This window comes from Parasteatoda tepidariorum, chromosome 11 (genome assembly GCF_982258835.1).
Source record: "Parasteatoda tepidariorum strain Cologne lab strain chromosome 11, Ptep-v5.0, whole genome shotgun sequence".
NCBI classification, from domain to species: domain Eukaryota; kingdom Metazoa; phylum Arthropoda; class Arachnida; order Araneae; family Theridiidae; genus Parasteatoda; species Parasteatoda tepidariorum.
Window position 1 is genome coordinate 46,692,489 of NC_141765.1, and position 21,216 is coordinate 46,713,704.

At 28.0% G+C, this 21,216-nt stretch overlaps 1 protein-coding gene across 3 annotated transcripts in view; it reads left to right on the forward strand.

Moving 5' to 3' along the window:
• Window positions 1-21,216, forward strand: part of LOC107445726 (neuroligin-4, X-linked) — a 190,165-nt gene that overhangs the window by 27,088 nt on the left and 141,861 nt on the right. Inside the window, exon 1 of one of the 3 annotated variants that reach the window (XM_087155307.1) lies at window positions 11,295-11,369. The exons of the other annotated variants lie outside the window; for them this stretch is intronic. The gene's annotated coding sequence lies outside the window, so the exon portion shown is untranslated. Of the gene's footprint in view, window positions 1-11,294; window positions 11,370-21,216 lie in introns of those variants that run through there. 3 annotated transcript variants of the gene reach the window in all.

Here is a 21,216-nt window from a genome sequence, read left to right on the forward strand (position 1 = left end):
TGCCTGTTTTAAAACAATAGGATTTCTGGAGGAACAGTAATAAACTGATAATAAAAATTAAATTGACTTTTGTGACTTCTAAAACTCAATTGTGCTCGCTATTTTCGGGATAAATAACGTAAATAAAGATTTGGTTCGTTGCTTGGTTGATTAGAGTTTATTGGCATAAGAATAAAGAAATAATGAAGGTTTGCAATTAGCTTTTATAAGCGCAAACATTTCCATATTATCAATTATGTATAGTTTTCATAATATGTAAATTTATTTGAAACAATATTAATTGCTTAGATAAAGTTTTTAAATAGTGCTATCAAAGTTTTAGTATATCAAGTATTTTTCGTAGCAAATAATATCGATTAAATTGATCTGCAGAGTTGTCACTAAGATTTAAACTATGTATTTGACGATGTATTGGACGATTTTAACTATGTATTGTATCTATGTTTTATATATCTTAAATAAAATAAATAAAATGACCAGCGTCCTTCAAAAAATTTAAAAAAAAAAGCAGATGACAAATTTTCTGAAACAACATTCGAAAACTAACCTCTTTACCTTCCCAATTATTAAAACAAAATATTTCTTTTAGAGAATATTTGCGAAGGATTAATGTTCTCAAAATATTAAATTGGAAAGGTAAATCAGTGAGTTTTCAAATAACTGTTTAAAAATTTTACCATCAGTATTTTAGCGTTTTGGAGGACACTGGTCAGTTTAATTTTGAATACCTTCATCTCAGACCGTTTGCGTTCTTCAGGTAAACACAGGGAACCATAATAATTTTTCTTCTTCTTAGTTTTTTTCCTGAAACATATTTTATAGCACCAGTTAATTCTGTTTATCTGTTAATATAATTCACCAGTGCAAATTGTTTACTTTTCACGCAGTCAGGGCAATTCTTCTTCTTGTTTTATGGCATTCATCCTGGCTCAGCTTATTGTTATAAAAAACAGCTAAGTGCTGTTATCTATTTCTAAACAATGTAATTAATTTCAAGAATAACATTTAGAATACTTAAAAGAGCGCTTTTCTTTCCTAATTGTGAAAGGAATTTATGATGGATCAGTATTAATTCTAATAAAATATTGATTGAATTATTTAAATTAATTTTAATATTTCATTTTTCTTAACTTGCGTAATATAAATGTTATTGAAACATAATTTCTTCGAAGAACATACAACGAAAAAAAAGTTGGTATTGCATTCCTGTTATGAAATGGTATAACATTTTAACAATACGAACTAAGTTATTTTAATACTTTTACAAAATGTCTGGATTTTTTAATTAGTATGTTTTAAAAATTAATTTCAATTGAAAGCATTGGTCCTCAAATTTTTGTTGATAAATAAATTAGTTTGAAAAGATTTCCTCTTCCGTCCTTGATATTGATTTAACGATGAAAATAAAGTTTTTGAAGAAAAAAAAATTCACCAGCTTTACACAAGAATATTCTATTACTAGATATTTGAGGAGTGAGGCAAAGAGGTACTCTTGAGTCCATATCGAGCAAATAATACGCCTGTTTAAAAAGTTATTAATTTTTGAGAGGAAGTGTAAGATATTTTGATTAATGTTTGAAACTCCAGCTTAGTTACTCTATCTTATTAAAACATTGAAAAGGATTAGGAAATGATTTTTACATAAAGTGTGAGAAGTACTTTTCTATCGAGTAATGAAAAACTGGCAAAAATTTCCAGACATTAATTCACAAATACTTTAAATAGTTAAAAAAAGAAGATACGCCGAAGAGGAATAAATATTTGAGTAAGAGGTTCTTTCTCATATAATTCATTATTATTATTTGACATTATAACGAATTTAGTTATTGAAATAATAATGAATGAATTAATATTTTCAGAAATAAAAGATATGTTTAAAATTTTATTCTATAGAGAAGGTAAAAATGTTGCATATATTATAACATTTTACGTATAGTAGCAACTAAATGGAAGGATTGTTTCTTTAAATGTCAAATGAAAAGATTGTCAGCTTCACGTATTTTTAATTGTTGAAGTTCTAAGCTTTAAATATTACTGAAATGTACATAATGAGCTATGTTGAACCCATATATCCATAGACCTTAAGTTAAGATAAAGAAAATGATCAAATGACAAGTTATTTAGTTAGTATTTGGTAATGAACATTTATTGAAAAAGAGTAAAATATTATTTTCTCAAGACATTGAACATTTAAACGAGCACAGAAGCTCAAGAGAAAGATTGTTAAAAAATAATAATTTAATTTCAAAATTATGTTATAAATGTAATAAACTTGCTGTCAGTTCTATTTTTCAAACAAGGCACAAAATCGAGCATGGAATAAAACCTGTAGTTTACGATAAAGCTTGTGTTAATATGTCGTTTCCTGAACCATTGTATCCAGTCATCACCAGCTTTGTTGTAGTCATGCAAATTATTTATTTTCAGTTTCCAAAGGACTAGTTTTTGCCTTGTCAAATGTCGATTGTAAAGAACGCAGTTTTTATTCTAAGAACATAAATTTAATTATAAATTTGTGCCCTTAGTTAAGAGATTTTTGAATGAAATGCAGTTCATAAAGTCTGTCTTCTACTTGGACTATCATAAGATATTAATACTCTTTCATATAACTATAAAATACATACTTTGATGGGTGCAATGTTTTATGGTGTTCCTCTTGATTTAGCTGGTTTCTTGACCAACTGATAGATAAAGTGATCATGTGGTTAGACGCTGCTGGACCTACTTGGAACTTCTCGCACAATTCAAAGATGAGCTAAGCAGGACGAAGTATTTCAATTCAGTTTAGTAAATATTCAGATTTACTGGTCATATATCTCTTGTGCTAACTATTGTACAAATAACACATACTAAGCACTTGTCAGTATTTAATTACTTGCACTAAATTATTTTGATCATCTTTGGCGAAACTCACTTAAATATGAGGACTTCGCATTTGACAATGGAGTTCTTCTCAAGGGTAGAATACAATTAATGATTATATATTTCACTAAATAGGGTAAACCAACTAGTGAAGGAACACGACCCAGTGAAGGAACATTTCATAGATATTGATTAAGAATAAGATTTTGAAATTTTATCTTCAGATTGATTGGTAACAATAGCTTACTGCCAAACAATAGGAAGTCATATAACAATGTATTGGATTACCTGGTCACATAATGATCTCTGGAAAAATTTTTGAATTTGTTATTTTCTGTGCAACACCTTGTTTCATTGATAAATTTATAAGGTGAGTGCTTGTATTTATCTGTTTAAAGGGGAATTAACTTTATGTTGTAGTTTTATTTTTCTCACTGAGAGAGTGAGAAAAGAGAATTCAAAATATAGTTATTGAAGTTGCGTTTTATTTATTTTAAGCATCATAGCATAAGCAAGTATTGAGATAAGGGGGTGTTTATTCACTGGATTATCAAACGAAGAAAAACCAGTGAAGGAACAAGTGTTCCTTTACTGTTTTTTTTTCTAAGTTAATGAAAATAAGAGAAAAACTTTAATTTTCTTGTACATTTAGTGATGTTATGCATCAAAAGTATGTAAAAAATACAAAAAATATCTTCTAACCAGTGAGGGAGCAGGCATGTTCCTTTACTGGGCATAGATTTCTCAATGAATGAACAGTATGTGTTAATATGTTGACACTTTACTTTTCAATTCATGATTACAAAAAAGGGTTAACATTTTCCAAGTATTTGTATGATATAATTTCAAGAATAGGCTTGTTTTTAGATATTTGTACGGCTTATAAATTCATAAAGAGCATTAAAAAATAACCAAAATTAAGTGTTCCTTTACTGGGAAATTTTGTGTTCCTTCACTGGTAATAGCTGTTCCTTCACTTGGTCTTCTTACTGCGTGTTATTTGAGCCTCCTAAACTTTAAAGCAATATTATGTAAGTTCTCTACAATTTTTTTACATAATTTGCAATTATTAACAAATATGTTGACACTGTCATTTAACTAAAATTACGATATTTTGAAATTATTATGATTTTTTAAAAGGCAAGCGAAGCTTAAGTACTCCTTCACTGGTTAGTTTACCCTATCTAGATTGTAGTGTGGTGTAAATGTATAATTACTTTAGTTGGAGTTGTTCATCCCATGAAATAGACGCTAATAATTTTTTCGGTATACCGAGTAAATGAACGTTAAAAATTAATAATTCCCATTCTAATAAATTGCTTTGCAACTTTGAGCTACATATGAAGTCAAAGCTATATGCAAAAGCACAAATTGCTCACGTAAAACAGACACACGATCTCTTAAGTACTATTATGAAGAATCTTCTTCAGTCTTAAAAAACATAGAATGAAAGAGAGAAACGCAGAAATGCTTGAGAATTAAAATCAATTGACGAGTTTCTCCTGCTGTTGAATGCAAGTTACATAATATCTTCAATCTTTTCCTCCGATGTCATTGTATTGTAACTAGTTTTTAATTCTTTTGCAAATCCGTGTTACTATCTTCTCTGTATTTCGATATCAAAGAAGTTAACTTCATTGTAGTACCAAAGTGATAGTAATTCATATTATATGTTATTTTTCGTGCTTTTTTCTCGTTCTTTAAACTATTTTTTATTGCTTCCTATATATTCGCATAAATATTTTTATAAGGCTGTGTTTCATGATAAATGAGCTTGTTTTAAATTTAATATTGGGAGTAACTATTTATATTAGAAGTTATGAAGTTGAGTACCTACAAACTATTGTTCAAGAAAAAATAGCGTAGACCGAACATGCACCAGTATTTGCGTGTGTTAAAATATATTTATTGTTACAACTTTTCGATAGCCCAGTTCCTGAAGTTACTATCATTGTTATTTTAAATTCATGAATTCACAATTCCTATGTCATTAATTAGGTTCCTAACATCAATATATATATATATATTAGTACGATACAATTTTATATTTCAAATATTATTATACTACATATTACTTTTGCTTAAAAGAATAAAACAGCTTCTATTTTGTAAATATAGTTGTAGTTCCTCAATTAACACTCAAAAGTTGCAGATAATTTAAAGCAGAACTACGAATAGAAAATCATTACTCATTTCACAAAGTCGCAAATTTAGGAAAGCAAATGTTGGAAACATTCGTAATGTATTACTTAGAAATTCTGTGCGCAGATGGTAATGAGTTACAACCAATTTATGAACTTTTAGAGTTCACAAGTTGCTTGTAAAGTGAAGAATGAAATGAATAATGAATGTTCACCACAACTGTAAATGAAAACATCGAAAGTGAAGTCTTTGAGGGTACACTTATCTATCATGAGAATAAAATAAATGAGAAAATTAGACAATACAAATTAATGATAAAATCTGTTTAATTAAAAGTTTTGCAAGTCTTTTGAATTACTTGTGACAATTATTCAAGTCACAAAATTATGTTTCGAAACTGTCTTCAAATTAAATGCATGTGTCTAACAAGGGGCATTTTTTCATACTATTAAAATACTACGCCTAGTGCTTAATATGCTAATGATTTCATAAAGAATAATTTCCTTTCATAATAGAATATATCTGTACACAAGCTGTAAACATGGTAAAACAAAATAATCGCTTGACGTCAGCGATTTTTTTGGCAAGAAAAGTAGATTTCAGTTATTAAATAGTAGTTTACTTTAAAATCAAACAAGTCTAATTTCGTGCAAAAAATTATTTTTTTAATTGCGCCTTTATATTTGTCTTTCAAGCATAATTCTTGCAATGAAATTAGAAGTATCTCTAGGGGTGCAGAGCGTCATCAAACATGAAGAAGTGCGTGCCTCTTGGAGGTCAGAACAGCTCTAAAGACGCTCGCAATTCGTGTTCCCCCTCTTGTGTTTGTTCTATTGTTTTTGTTTACTTACTATATATTAGTTAGGTTAGCACCGCCAAGTAACGTGGACGTAAGGCTTGAATCTGGAGAAAAAATCAAGCACCATGAAACTGTTAAGTAAAGGTATTCCTATACTTAAATATTTACTAAGTGTACATACTAAAATGGCGGTTTATAAATCTATAACTGGAAAATGACGAGAGCGAAAAAAGAAATTTTCAACAAATACATGTGTGCAGGTTGTGGTTTGGACGACATGAAGCACCAATTACATTAGTACAGGGTAAATTTAAAGCCACTCACATCTAAGATTAATGGTCCATAATTCAGCGGAAACATAGTTGCATTGAATTCCAATTTCCTCTTGGGAGACGGCAACGTAGATTTCAATTGTTTAGTAATCGGTATCGGCGATCTCATGCTCAGAGACTTCCTTTTAAGCTTTTGTTATTCAAGAAGACTTGTTTTTTTTAACCAAAAACAAAGTATATTTAAGTTAGGATGATGCTTTTGTTCGAAAATCATTTTCATTAAAAAGTTTCGTATAAAAGTCCAAATGCAGAAGTTCTCACAACACGAGACTCTACTCAATGGTGAGTCGAACAATAACGGACGAGAAAAGAGCCAGAAGATCCTACATTTTAAACGATTAAAAGCTGAGAGATTAAGAACTGAGAGAGGTTGAAATAAAGTTTTTACATCAACTTACAGGAAGCATGAGCAAAACGTCAATAGAGGATGGAAAGTGGCAAATTTAAATTAAACAAGAAAAATAGTATCTTAGAGCATTTGGAAGAGCAAATTTTTTTAAAAATAAAATCTGGAAAAATTATTACGGTTTTGTATTCGAGAGAGAAAATATTTCAGACAATTTATTTTAACATTGAAAATGTCTCTACAACCCAACATTTCAACTAATCTCTAATATTTTAAATTTAATTCTTAAATCAATACTTTTACAGATCATAAAAGTTTGATCTGACCGTTTTTTTCTGAACAATGGGACATTTAATGAAACGTTACAAACACACCTTGAATCTGAATTTGATTCTGTTAGAATTTTCTAGTGTCATTTCCGAATTTTATACAGTATTTTAATTCAAGTTTTTCTTCTTTTCATACTTCTTTTTGAAAAAAAATTCTATCGACTTTTTTCAGGTCTAATTGCGTATCGTAATCGAAAAGAAGTACATTCTAATCAATCATTACAAACATTTTTATATTTTTATAGTCAATTCTCTAAGCTCCAATTATAGATTGTTTATTTTTCCGCCATAAAATGTATCTCATCAAATTGAATCGAATTTGATTTACAAAAATACAGTATCTTTCAAATGAAGACTGGAAATGATTTCAGACCGAGAATTAGGATTGTTTTATTTTCATTTAATCAAGAACTTTAAATAAAGCAAACCTGTTCTTTTTTCTGAATAATTTAATTTGAATTTCAGTTTTCTCAATCGAAGTTCTTTATTTCCGGTTTTGATGGCATGTAGAAAATTTAACAAAGGTTGGTTTTAACTGAGTCGTCCCTTGGGGGGAAATGCTTCCTTAAATCTAATGTAATTTGTTTTCGTAGAGTTCGTGCTTTGGAGAACTATCTTCTTGTTACAGTGTATGTTACGTATTATTTTCCCTTTAGTTTGCTCTTTAATTTGATAAAAATACTTTTAGTTACGGTTGTTCATTTTAAGAATGATTTACATTTTCTCTGTCTCGAGTTGTATATAATTTACTTGTATTAGGTATTCAAAGCGTAAAACTGCTAAGAAGGTCACGATTATACAAAATGCGATTGTAGAAAATACGCGGTGTGAAAGCGAACTTTAAAGCAAATATTGCTTTGAATGATAATATAATTTTAAGGCTAATTTTAAAATAGAAGCTTGCAAGTAATGTTAATTTTAAATTTATTTTTATTGAAAAATTTACATTCTGACAGAAATATATTTACATCCCAAGTCATTATTAAAAATACAGGGTTACATTTTAGAAATAAAAATTCATTTACAGCGTGTTCCGGAATCATAAGGAGCAAAAATTATATCCAAATTTGCCAAACTATTAGTTTAGAAAGCGGGAGCAACAAATCAGAACCAGTTTGGTTGCCTGATAAAACTAGATTGTTCTTACCTTTCAACTTTTCTTCTTCGTTTTCTGGAAATCAAACAGGTTTTGATGTTTTCAGTATAATCTCTCTCCGCAGTTGCTTCTTAGATTTCGTATGTGCTTTATATTTTTAGATTTCGTTGGTCTGACTAGACTAAAACTTGGACTTTCTAAAATAGTTTTATAATTCCTAGAACCATTAGTTTTGATGAAAGTCACTATAATTTTTTATTATGAAGAACTGCAACAATCCACTACAATCATCCACTTCAAAAATATTAAACGTGATAGGCAATAACACATTTATAATACATGGTTTGTAATTTGTTATATATACTTAAAAAGAAAAACGAACTTGCTTTCCACATTGATTTACTTTTATTCAATAAAAGAATAAAACTAATTTGATTTGATTTTTTATTTAGCAAAGCTTGACTCAGGGCAACTTTTGCATTCAAATAAATACCTCTATCGACGAAAGTTCATCTATACAATGCTTTGACTGGAATGGACAAGATGGGGTTACGATCATGATAATAAAATAAGGATACATTGTGTATTTCTTATTATTTTTAAATCTTTTCGCATTGATATCAGTTATTATTTTATAGAAATATATTTTAATGCCTCCCGAAAAACGGAATATCGGCATCAAATTTACTTAAAAATACTGTGATGATATTGATGCAAAGTATTGTGTACTGACGTTATATCTCATTGCATTTCAAAAATTCTTATCTTAGAATTCAATTACCTGTTTTAAGCATTTTTGTTTCATTCTGCATAACTATTTCCTGGAAGTTAATATTATTTGACGCCAAGTAATATTACTAAAATTTCTTCTAAAGGTAAGTGTCTTTAAGATTTAGTTTTAAATGAATTTCAAAACGAAATTTATTACTCAGAGTTGTTGCAGTTTCTCAAAGTTTCTTTTCTTAGATGAAATGTGGTGAGTTCAGTCAGATCAAGAGCAACTTGTTTCTAGTTACTTCAATTAAAAGGTAAGTTAATTCTAATGATATTTGACTTGACTTAAATATAACAAAATCTTACAGTAAAAATATTAAGTAAATTAAAGATTTTCACGACTTTTTAATTAAGGTTTTTACTCTAACTTGATTTAAAAATATGTTTCGAAAATTGTATACCTTCCTTTTAATGAAGTTTTGTATTTATTTTTTTTAAAAAGTGCAGCATTCAATATATTTCTCTATAATTTTTAACATTAAAAACGGTAGAATAATTCAAATTTAATTTTTCTTTATAAAATTTAAGGTGGTTTCAGTTTTTTTCATAATGTTTTAATAATTTAGCTACGTAAATATATTGAATGTATTCATATTGTATATTTCCTGAATTAGTCGATATTTTTTTAAATAAATTTCATGCCAAAAGGAGAGAAAATTGCGTCTTCAAAACTATTTTGATGCTCTGCTCCTTTTATTAGAACTATTAATACTGGAACTAGTTGGTCTTGATAATGGTAATAAAACAAAAAATTACGATTCATCAGCTAAACTAGAGTTATATTACATATTCTCTAATTACGAATATTGCGTTAAAAGTATATAAACTTCTAAATCGATACATTTTTAGAAAATTTTAATGAAGTTAACATAATTTGATACATATTTGTATCTAAAAAGTGAGACAGACTAAAAAATCGATTGTCATTAGTAACACGTGTGATTAAGTACTCTTATAAACTTAAAAGCATTATAATTTGTAAAATCGTCAGTATTAATTAGTGTAGTCTCTTGCACACATTTTATTTAGTTACTTCTTTCATAAAATGTGTAAAAAAAATTCCTGGTTATAATGTCGCAAAATGTAAAATTTTTCGTTCACGTCGACTTACTGAGATTTTAATTTTTGAAATTGATTAATATATTAAGGTCAATCTAATAGAGGAGCTTGTAATCTATATTTTTAGCCTCGTTTTTTACTGAAAAGATTCGTTTTTGACATAAATTATTAATGAGGAAATCATTGGATAGATAGTGTAAAGATGAAATATACTAAACTTAGTATTCGCAATTTTTGCAATGTAGTCTCATTTTATGTGTTTATAAATATTGTAGACATTTGTACTATTCAAATGAAATGAATCATGGTCTGATTATCTGTTTGTTAAATATTTTTAATGATGGACCAATTTTCAAAAAGGTACGTAGAAAAATTTGATTCTATTATTAACAACTAGTGTAAGTTATAGCATATAACTAAGAATTGCCAGATTTGAGAATTTCCAATAATTTTTTTTCAGAAAAAAGTAATTTTGTTTTAATTTATTTTACTTAAAATAAGTAAATATATTTCCATTTAAAATACCATTAAACTAAAATGATTTATACGAAAACGATTTAAAGCAAGCTTAATGCTAAAAATATGTAAAGAATGTAAACATTTAAAGTGATCATTAGGGTGTGTGACGAAAAAATGTTTTTTTTTAGAATTCAAATTATCAAGTCGATAAAAGTTCATTTTAGTCACATGTTTACCAAAAATAAATTTAATCAGTATAAGAAATATTTTGGTGTTGAGGAAAAGGCTTGAATTTCATTATTTTTCTTAAATAAAGTAAATATTAATTTGTAATATGTATATATATATATATATATAAATGTAAATTTAAATGTAAATTTAGCTTTCTAAATTCAAAAATGTAGAATAACAGTAATATGAAGGGAAAAAATTTTTCTTCTTATGTCTCTTCCAAAATCTACATATTAGCTTAATCTATAGATTAGGTTGAAAATTTAAAATATGAATTTGAGTTAATAATGAAAATTAAATTTCTCATATAGATTCCGAGCGACCTAAATATCACCTACGATTAATTTATTATCTAGTCTTTACATATTCGAATTTGAAAATTTCCATATGTTTTATATTTATGTTTTTAAAAGAAGTTAAAAAGTTTATTTTTAGCAATACTTCTTTCACAAAAACTAAATATATTTTCGATTTTGCAAAAGAAATTTTTTTTTGCGTAATTTACATCACAGTTCTATGATTCTTTTGCAGAGATGACTTGAAATTTTTAATTAAGGAAAAAAAAGAACAAATTTTTCGTTATACTCTTTGGTGATTCTGGCATATGGAATAACTCTCTGGCATTTGTGTTCCATTTAGCCATACTATTATTTATTTTTTGAATTAGTCCCAGTTCCTCTTTTAATTTCGTTTTTGAAAAAAAAAAGCAGCAGAAATTTGCCAATTACATTTGATTACTGCGAAAAAGAGGAATCGCGCCTAGCAGCATTGTTTACAAAAATGTTTTTACAATACTTAAAATAAAATTTTTAATTTAAGAAAATATTTAAGACAATTTTAATAAAACAATATAAATTTTTTGTAGGGCTCGAAGCTGGCAGTTCTACAAAGATTGCTCTGACTTACATATGTGGAGTTTAGTTGATGTGATTCCTACTTGGTAAGACTGATCTTCACAATTTAGAAAAAATTGCATTTGTGAAATTTATTTAGCAGTGATTATCTGTAAGCCATTAAATATAAATTAATTTTTGTTGAGTTAATAAATATTGTATTTTTGTTGTTTGGCCCAAGGATTACGACATAAGTTTGATCGTGTTCAATGCTTTTTTACCAAAATAAATCATTCTTAACTTTAGTACCCACATTGTAAGATTACACAATTTGTTAAAAATTACTTTTAATTGAATTCAGTAATTAAGTTTATTTCTCAAAACAGGAAAAGGATAGCAATTTTTAACTTTGTTTAGCAACTATCTGATTGAAATTAAGACACAAGCACAAGATATACTTTTAATTTAAATGTATCTCTACAATTTTTTTAAAATGAAGTCATAACTGAAATGAGATTCTGCTCTTGAATTTCAATCTGGTGCAAGTTAAATGACTAAAATGTTAAACGTTATATTCGAAAAAAGTATTACAATTTAAAATCGCAAAAGAAGTTATTTGTTTCGATTGAACAATGGCAATTCCAAAGCTTGTTGACTAGAGGCTCGCCTGTCCAAATTGCATCACTGTTTTAAATATCATGTGACATATTTGTCCTTCAAGAGAAAACATATATACAATTGTCTCAAAGCAAATTTGTTTTATACTAAATCTGTACTGGAATTATTAGATCAATAATGTTAAAATTTCGAAGTAGAACACAAAAAATATTCAAAATTGCTACACTTTATCCTCAAATACTTGGAAATCACCTCCAATCATAGTTTATTTTGCTCTTTAAGTTAGGATCTACCATTCTAAAATATTGTTTTTTGCCATATAGACTGTTTTTCATCATATTGATTTAGCTATTTAAATTTACAACGGAGTACTAAAACCTCATCTCCGACCTGTGTGTGTTTTTTTTCGAAACTGCCTTCAACTCTTAGCTGTTTATGAATATAACGTTTAAACGATAAATAAAACTTTAAAGAATGCATATAAATACTAAGAATTACTTTTGGAAAGTTCAACGTGGTTTTGAAAGACAAACAATTTTAATTTTTTTGCAATCAAATTTAAAAAAAAGAAATTGCAGAAAAATTTTGCATGTAAGTATGAATTCAAAAATTTAGTTTTACTCTTGATACACTATAATCTTTTGCTTATTATTATCTTTTGATTATGTATGAGCTGCGTTGTAGCTAAAAATGTCTCTTGCACAAAAAGTAAAAGTAAATCTAAGTAAAACAATTCTAACCCATTGATATTCTTCTAAAATAAAATTTTAAAGACAATGTTACTTTGGTTCGAAAGTAGGGTAAATACTATATATTTACTCTTGTTTAATAAATCTCACGATTACATTTTCTTTTACATGTATGATACACTTATTTTATACCTTAATTTAGTAATTAAATGCATACAAATTGTAATATAAGTAAAAAAAAACTGCTATTTTAAAAAGGAAAACTGGTATGAATACCCAATTGATGATGCAGTATAGCCATAAAAACTTACAAACTTTAAACGCACTTGAGTAATCAAATCTAAAGACATTATCATGATGAGTAAAGGCAGAAATATAAGAACCAACTTAAAACGCATTAAAGCCGAAATAAGTTATTAATTTTATTTGCTAAATGTTAATGTTTATAACTAATATTAATCTGATAAAATCGTGTGTCTTTTTTAAACACGATTCTAAATATCCAATTCAGCACAAGGGATTTATTTTTTGACATAAATTTGACATCAAGTATTTTTGATATAAATAACACGTAGTAAGATTTCGATTGATAGAGCAGATATTTTCCCTTTTAAGTCCGATTTGAAAGATTCATTATTATTTGTATTTATGTTTGTGTATTACTATTTATCAAGAAATAAGAGAGTTTTAAAATCAAAAATTAGAGACATATAGAAATACATTTTGGCACAAATGAATACATACATATATATATATATATATTAAAGTAACAAAAGTATTTGATTTGAAACACATGAATGGTTCCTAGTATTCCTAGCTTGTATAGAGAGGAGTTCAATCATTTATATGGAATGTAATCATCTATTAATTATATATCTGTTCAGTAGAGATATTATATTCCATCATATACATAGTGTAAACAGAATGCTTTTAAAGGCAGGGAATTAATTGACTCGGTGATACAAATTCAATCCGATTCCAGAGATACACATTATTATGGACATGAAAATTGTCTCAACTGAGAACTAAGTTAATAAATATGCATCTTTTTAAGTGCTTACACTTTAATAAAAAATCTCGTTTAAGGAACAATTATAATTTTACAAATTAATTTTACGTGTATATCAAAAATCGATAATAAAACTAATTAACAATTTACATGGCTACTTTTTAATGTTGTTATATTAAAGTACTAATAGAATTGAGGTTGGTTTATAAGGAAATAATTCAGCTTTTTAACTAAAATTTATTAATTATTAAGTCGATATTTTAGGTAGGAAGATTTGGAGGACATTTCACCAACTGTAAAGAATTGGCCATAAACTTTATTTTTTGTGCTCATAAATAACCGAATAATAAAATTCTGGGTTTATAACTTCTCATGAAGTCAATGAGAATACATAACGCCCCAGAGAAAGTAACTCCCGAGTGTTGTCCTCTCTTCCTCACCCCATGTAAAACTTTACATTTACCGACACTTATGTGCAAAAAGTTCTTAATTTTCAATTTTGTTTCTTAAGTTTTTAGCAAATGAAAGCGCAAATCATCGGAGCTACAATGGCTTGACATCAACATTTAAAACTAATAAAGTTTAAAAAATAATGCTTCCCATGTGTTAAGAAAAAAGTTACTTTACAAATAGATTACACAAAGATCATATTACCTTCTAGAAATCTTTGCTTTCATGATGATGATAAACCGAGAAAAAAAGTATGATCAAACTTTTTAGAATATCATAAAATTTACCGTCTTTCTGGCTCTATGAGAACAATAAAAAACTCCGTAATTTTTCAGAAGCGCTTTGGTAATTATTATGGTAAAATTAATTGTAAAATATAGTTTTGTAATATACGATCAAATTTGGTGGTAAATGTGGTAAAATTTGATAGTTTTATCGTGACATCTTAGAACTTGACTTAAAAATCATTTATTCGATTAAATTTAATTCTTTTTTTTTTTTAATTCTGTTTTTACTATGAGTGCGGAAATGCAATTTTAGAAACCAGAATTTATGGTAAACCATTACCATATAAGTTGAAAAATGACCAAGGGAATGGTTTAAATGTTGGTATACTTTGATTTTATTAACTATAACTATGTTTATTTTTATCGATTACGTCATTACTGTGCATTGCGATAATTTTACCAGGATTTTTTTCCTCCGTATACCGTCTCTACCATCTGTTTTTAGAAACAACAAGAAAAACAAAGTTATAACCTTTGAATGCTGCTTTTTTACTTATTTATTATATATGTTTTGTCAGTGAAAAAATATGCTTCATAAAATTATCTAGTAGTTGGAAGTTTTCATTGCTAGTTTTCTGAACTAATGAACTGGTTTTCACGTGCTAAACAATCTAAATAAATTGAGGTCGATTGTAAATGTATCAACAGGTCAAAGGAGTAGAAAATTCAAATTTGTTAAGGTAAAGGCATGTTATTGGCATATTTAATGTCAAATCTTTGATTTATTAAGATTGCAAGTTAGTGCGTGAAGACCCTCTGAGAAGATTAAAAGTTATTCAGTTGTTTCGTGTTTTTTGCACTTCACATTACTTATTACTTTGATTTGACAAAGTTTACAGCTCGTCAGTTGATTTTAACTTACGAAAAAATATTTAAATTGCTTTCGTTTATTACAGTTATCCAGGCCCATATTGCTTCCCAATGTTCCATTATTGAGTTTTAAATCAACTATCGAACATGTGAGAACTTCTCAAGGGTCAAATTTTTTCATGTATATTCAGTTTGATCGATTTCTAGTTATTACTGTCTCCCTCATTCCTTGTATATCTTAAATTTGGAGTAGCATAGCCGATCTTGGTTCTTGTGACAGTTAATTCAATATTTAGCCAACTAATCTATCGGGACTGAAAGTGAGACCGAAAATTGAAGAAAAAAGTGGTAGTAAAACCAAATTAGTTTCAGATGCAGCGGTAAGAGAACTTAATAACAATTCCTCATTAATTGCTTTTTTCAGATTAGGAATATTCCCATATATGTTGTAACTGATTAAAAAATCTTGGTAGTTATGGATATTTTAATCTTTTCTGAAACAAACTATATTGAAATTGTTTTTTTAAAACAGTTTTTGCTCTTTTGCATCTTGTATTTTCGAATCTTGAAACTCTCTGTTCTGCAGTCATTGAAGTGAGAATGTCGTTAGAGGCACTAAGTTTCATGCATGACGCGCACTACACATGCTACTGAAATTTGAATTATTCAACATTAGTCTCAATGTGCATGGCTTAAAAAATTTATCAGTTTTTCAGATTTTGAGCCAGAAAAATTGAATATATACGGTTTTAGAAAGTTTTATTTTCCTTTATTGAATAATGTAGATAGATCTTCTTTTAAACGTGTAACCAAATAGTGTAACCAAATGGTGTAACCAAATGTTGTAACCAAATGGTGTTGTAACCAAATGGTGTAACCAAATGTTGTAACCAAATGGTGCTGTAACTAAATGTTGAAACCAAATGGTGTTGTAGTTTGCATATTCTTCAAGCTCTTTATTGTATGTAATATGCGCTATCCCATTTAGTGATTCTACGGTAGAAGTAAGTCTAGAAAAAAAATGTCCAAAATTTTTTTTTGTTAAGTTTCTTCATTAAGATGCATAAAATTGGTTTTATGTATGAATATTTTGTACTGAGATGTTTCAGATATAGATATATACTTGATTTACATATTGAAAATATATTATCAATCATCATCTATGCCTATATTTAATTATTTTAACAATTAGTATTCAATTTATTAATGCTTAAACTCTTCAAATAAGCACTTTATTTAGGACGCGATTTAGGATTATTCAGTAATTTTACTTTTTCCAAACATACATTATACTTATTCATTTTAATTACACAAGAACTTTTTTAAAATATAACTAAATATATTCAAACTTAATATTCCCTGCAAAGAAATTACGCATCGATATTTGTAATGAAGGGTTTTTTAAATTTTCGTATTTGTGAAAAAATCAAACAAAAACTCAACTTCCTGACAAATTGAAACCGATTGTATCTTGTTTTTCCCACAAAAGAAAATTTCCAAGTAAAACTTCTGGTAAATTATTTCGCAATTCTTGAAATAATGCAACCTTTATAATTTATTTTTATTTTTGTTAGAATATCTAAAAGCTCCACAACACTTTCTAATCACACTGAATATTTTTACGACAAACAATCTTATGCTGGTACTTAATTTCACCTTTGTTTGATAATTAATTAAAAGACCCCTATATCATAGAATTTTTCTTTTTCTTTTATTTTAATACAAGTTTCCAAACTCAAAAATTGTATTATTCCAGAAGAAGAAGAGAGAAAATATTTTCCTTAAAAGCATTAAAAGTTACTTTTGTGTAGCAGAATAACTGTATGCATTAAATTTGTAGCTTTTATATTTACCACAAATTGTTATAGTTTGTTTTATAAGTAAACAAAGTGATTTTGAAATTAACTTACCTTAATGAACAATGGCGTAAAATTGCAAAGACTGAATATTTCCTTTCAAGAAGGAACGACTATTTTTATTTGTTTCGTTTGTTTTGAAAGTTAAAAGAAAGTGATTTGAATACACTCGTACTTTTGTTTAAAAGAGAAAATATTTTATCTTGCACATGATACTTTATTTTGCTTCCAAACCTGCGGCTATCCTCCCATTTTCAACTTAAACTGATTGCGAAATAAGTAGTTTGATTTTTTTTAAATTAAAATCTTTCAAAATTTAATTAACTTTTTATATCGTATTTTCTTTTTTTTTTTAAATAAAAGTCCCTTTTTTTCAAAATAATACATTTCGTACTTCATTTCTTAATTCTTATTCCTTCATAGAACACATTAAATGATACAACTGTACACTTCTGAAACTGTGGCTAGCTTGATTGCAAATATCAACTTTATTTCAACGTTATGAATTGGAAGCTGAAGTTATAGTAATATTTCGATACGCACAATTAAATAATTTAAATTCCATTAAAATAAATTCCACTAAATCAAAGAAAATTAACTGAGTAATTATTATTATTTGATGAAAAATAAGCTATCATTTTTTTTTAAATTTAGGTTTTACCTTTTTTAAAGTCGCGATTTAATTTATTCATGTTACCAGCTAAACATCCAACGTTCGCTTAAGATGTTATATCAACATTCCTATTATGTATAGTGTTCTGTAAAGCCGCGTTGAAACAAATTAGATAAACGAAGATGAACAGTTGGTTAAAAAATAATTCGAATAATTTTGATAAACAAAGTTATTAAAAACTAGCACAATACTTTACGGCTTAACAATTTGTATTGCTCATCATGACAAACAAATAACTCTCAAATCCTTAGGCCTTTTCAGAAGTCTACCTTTTCATATAAGTGAAGAAAAAAAAGCGAAAATCATGAATACTTTTGATCTAAGAATGGGAATTTTACGTACTAAGACTCATTCATAATGGTCTCCACCTTCAATATGCTAATCGACTGCTATATAAAAATGCATTTTCTAAGAATAAACATGCTTCTTTTTGAAGTTTTGAACTTCTGACCCACAAGATGTGAAGGTTGCACTGTAAAAAAATCCCGGATCAAGTTATGGTATTTATACGCACAGCTCAGTACACCAAATCCATGTCTTAAATTTGTGTCAATATCCACAATTACATAGAATCGTCATTTATAGAAACCATTATTATCTCCGAATGTTCAATGCATCACACAGATTATGCTCACAAGTCTTGATTCTTGAAGTGTGAAATTTGCTTGATTGGATAAAGCAAAAATTAATATTCAGTTTTCTGGAATGGTTAAGGAGTACAATGTAAAATATTCCAGATCAAATTACGGTATAAAGTATTTTGGGTGTAATATTAGTAAAATTTATTTTACCGTAAAATATTATAGATTGATTTTTACAGTTATATTTATTTCATTGAAATTATTCACACAGGGATTTAATGATAGTTATTACTGTAAAAATTATAGTATATCGTATTTTTGTTCCATAACATGTTCCAGAAAAATGGATTTTATGGTAAAATGAAAAGGAACACTGATTGTCGGTATATATAAGATTTTGGATACCTTAATGCTATTACCACTTTTTAAGCATTCGTCAATAGTTTTTTAACTGAATCAAAAATTTTCTGCAAGCAATTATAAAATTTGTTTATACAGAGATAACTCCAAGTAAGCCTCCAATTTTGTGTCCCAATGCACTACTTTGTAATAGTATTAGTATTAAGATTCAAGTTTGTCTATTATTGCTATTGTAAAATAACTCAGCTTATACATTTCGACTTTTTTAATTTCTGCAATGGTTTTTACAATTTAATACAAAATTGTGTGCAGGTAATTGTTTACAATTTAATACACAAAGTAATGTGAAATAAGTTGCTTTTAATAAAATGTTTCTAACATACATAAAATGAAAAAAAGAGATTCCTTTTCGCTCCTGTAATCGCATAAGTATTTTTTTTAATAATAAATTTAATAAAGTGTGTCGGGTGTTAGCTGATACATTTTTCTAATGATATATGGGTCGTTAGTTATGAAAATGAAAGAAAAAAAATCATGTCTATCAAGAGGTTAACTGGGGAGTCGTTAAGGTTAGTCAGTTCCATTAAAATGAAAATTCGTTGATATCTTGATTTAATAAAGAGAAAAATGGGAATAGTGCCCTTGCCCAGCCGTTTGTCTTATTTTAATTTTTCACCAAGCAGGGAAATGGTTATTTTAGTAATTTTCTGAGAAATCTTATGGCTGCATTTTTTTCATAACATTTATTTACAATTTATAAGCTCTATTTATTTAACAGTGATTCTTGAATTAAATTTTTACTCCTAAAATAAATTTAAATGAATAACTTCTAAGAAAATCAAAAATATATTCTTCATGCTTTATGTTGGGTATTTTTCTTTTACTGTCATACTACTGAAACGGGTTTTGAACTTATTCAACATATTGTTTATTGAAAAGAGACTTTTTTTTCTGGAATAAACAAAGTGCTGAGTGCATCAGTGGTGTTTGATGTAGGGAATGCTTAAATACTCTGGGGAAAAGTACACACATTAAGCCGGAATAGCTGTCATCTTGCAGTTAGGTTACTGAAAGATTTAACAATATTACAATTCAAGGTACCAATATGGTTCAACTTTGATTTGAAATTTCTAAGAGTATGGAAGGTTATAAGTGAAATACAGAGTTGTTAAAAAAACACTACAAAAAAAACGAAATATTTTAATTCCAAAAACACTAAATAAAATTAAATTTTCTACAGCAGGGTGATGACACACCCCACTCGTGAAATCTGCATAACAGATAAAAAATTGTGTGATATATATAAACCAATGGATCTAATAAATATAAACTATTAGAATTCTACTAACTTTTACATTTTGGCACTTTCATGTAAAGCAGGTGACAATGACAGCACTTTTAATGCATATAAAATCAGATGTTTGACAGCAATTTTATACTCACTGTTATTTTTGGCCAGAGAAGTTATAATATTTTGTGTACGAAGAAGAAATAGTTTGTAGAGGTAGCATTTGACTTAGATTACGAAAGAACTGGAGAAGACTTACTGGAGAAGTCGTTGATCGCACTGCATTATTTTTGCCCGCGTGTTGGCCAAAATCGCTTTACGGTCCACAAAATAGGAAACTGATGTGTTCAGGACGGTTATACGAAACCTCATGCTGGATTTTAGCTACCCCTCACTACTAGCAGCCGAGAAAAGAGATCTGCATGGTCATAAGAAGTCGCACAATCACATTACGAACCATGAATACAGAAATAGAGTTGATTGTAAGGCGGCAAATTTATGCTCAAATGGTTTAACAACTTTTGCCGCAGTATAAACCGTAAAGGTGATAACTAATGCTTTCGCTAGCCTTGAAGCTGCGTCATCTTTACAGACAAGTACTGGTTTTGTAAATAGAACCACAATAGCCACATCTCCGTTTGTCGGCATCATGGAGATCTCGCGTTACCATTTTGTATTCGAAATAACCATACTGGTTCATCTCCTACAATGATTAGATAATAGAGTGCTATTGAATACGTGAGTTCAATAACTTTTGTCGCCTTTTCAATCATCTTCTTGTCGATTACTTTTTTTTTCTTGACATTTGAAACGAAAACAATTACATTTCCGACGTGTTTCTTTTCCTATAATCGAAGACTCCTTAAAGAAATTTTTCAGCAATATTACGAACGATCACGTGTTGCTTGTACTTCTCTGGCCTTCTTCAATACAAAACATGCCCAATAGTCACTACAGCCAGCAGATTCTTCTGATGTTTGAAAAACTGGAAACATGGAATTAATGGTTGCGGAATGATTGACTAAGTGCCACTCATTAATTACTACTCCAGATGAGCAGGGGCACAGTCTTGAAGCAGAATTGAATAACGTCCCGAAAATAGAATACAATTTCCTTGTCTTCTGGTAGAATATGATTTTTCTGGAAGTGGCAAAGTTTGCCACTGATTTCCAACAAATTTAACCACTAGCTTATTCCACTATAATGTATGTGTCAAATAAATAAAATCATACTCGCATACCTTCTTGGTGTAGTAATTTTAAAGGCCAGCAGTGTAGATATATTATTTTATTATTAAGATATAAAGTTTACAAGTTACAGTTATATATTCTCA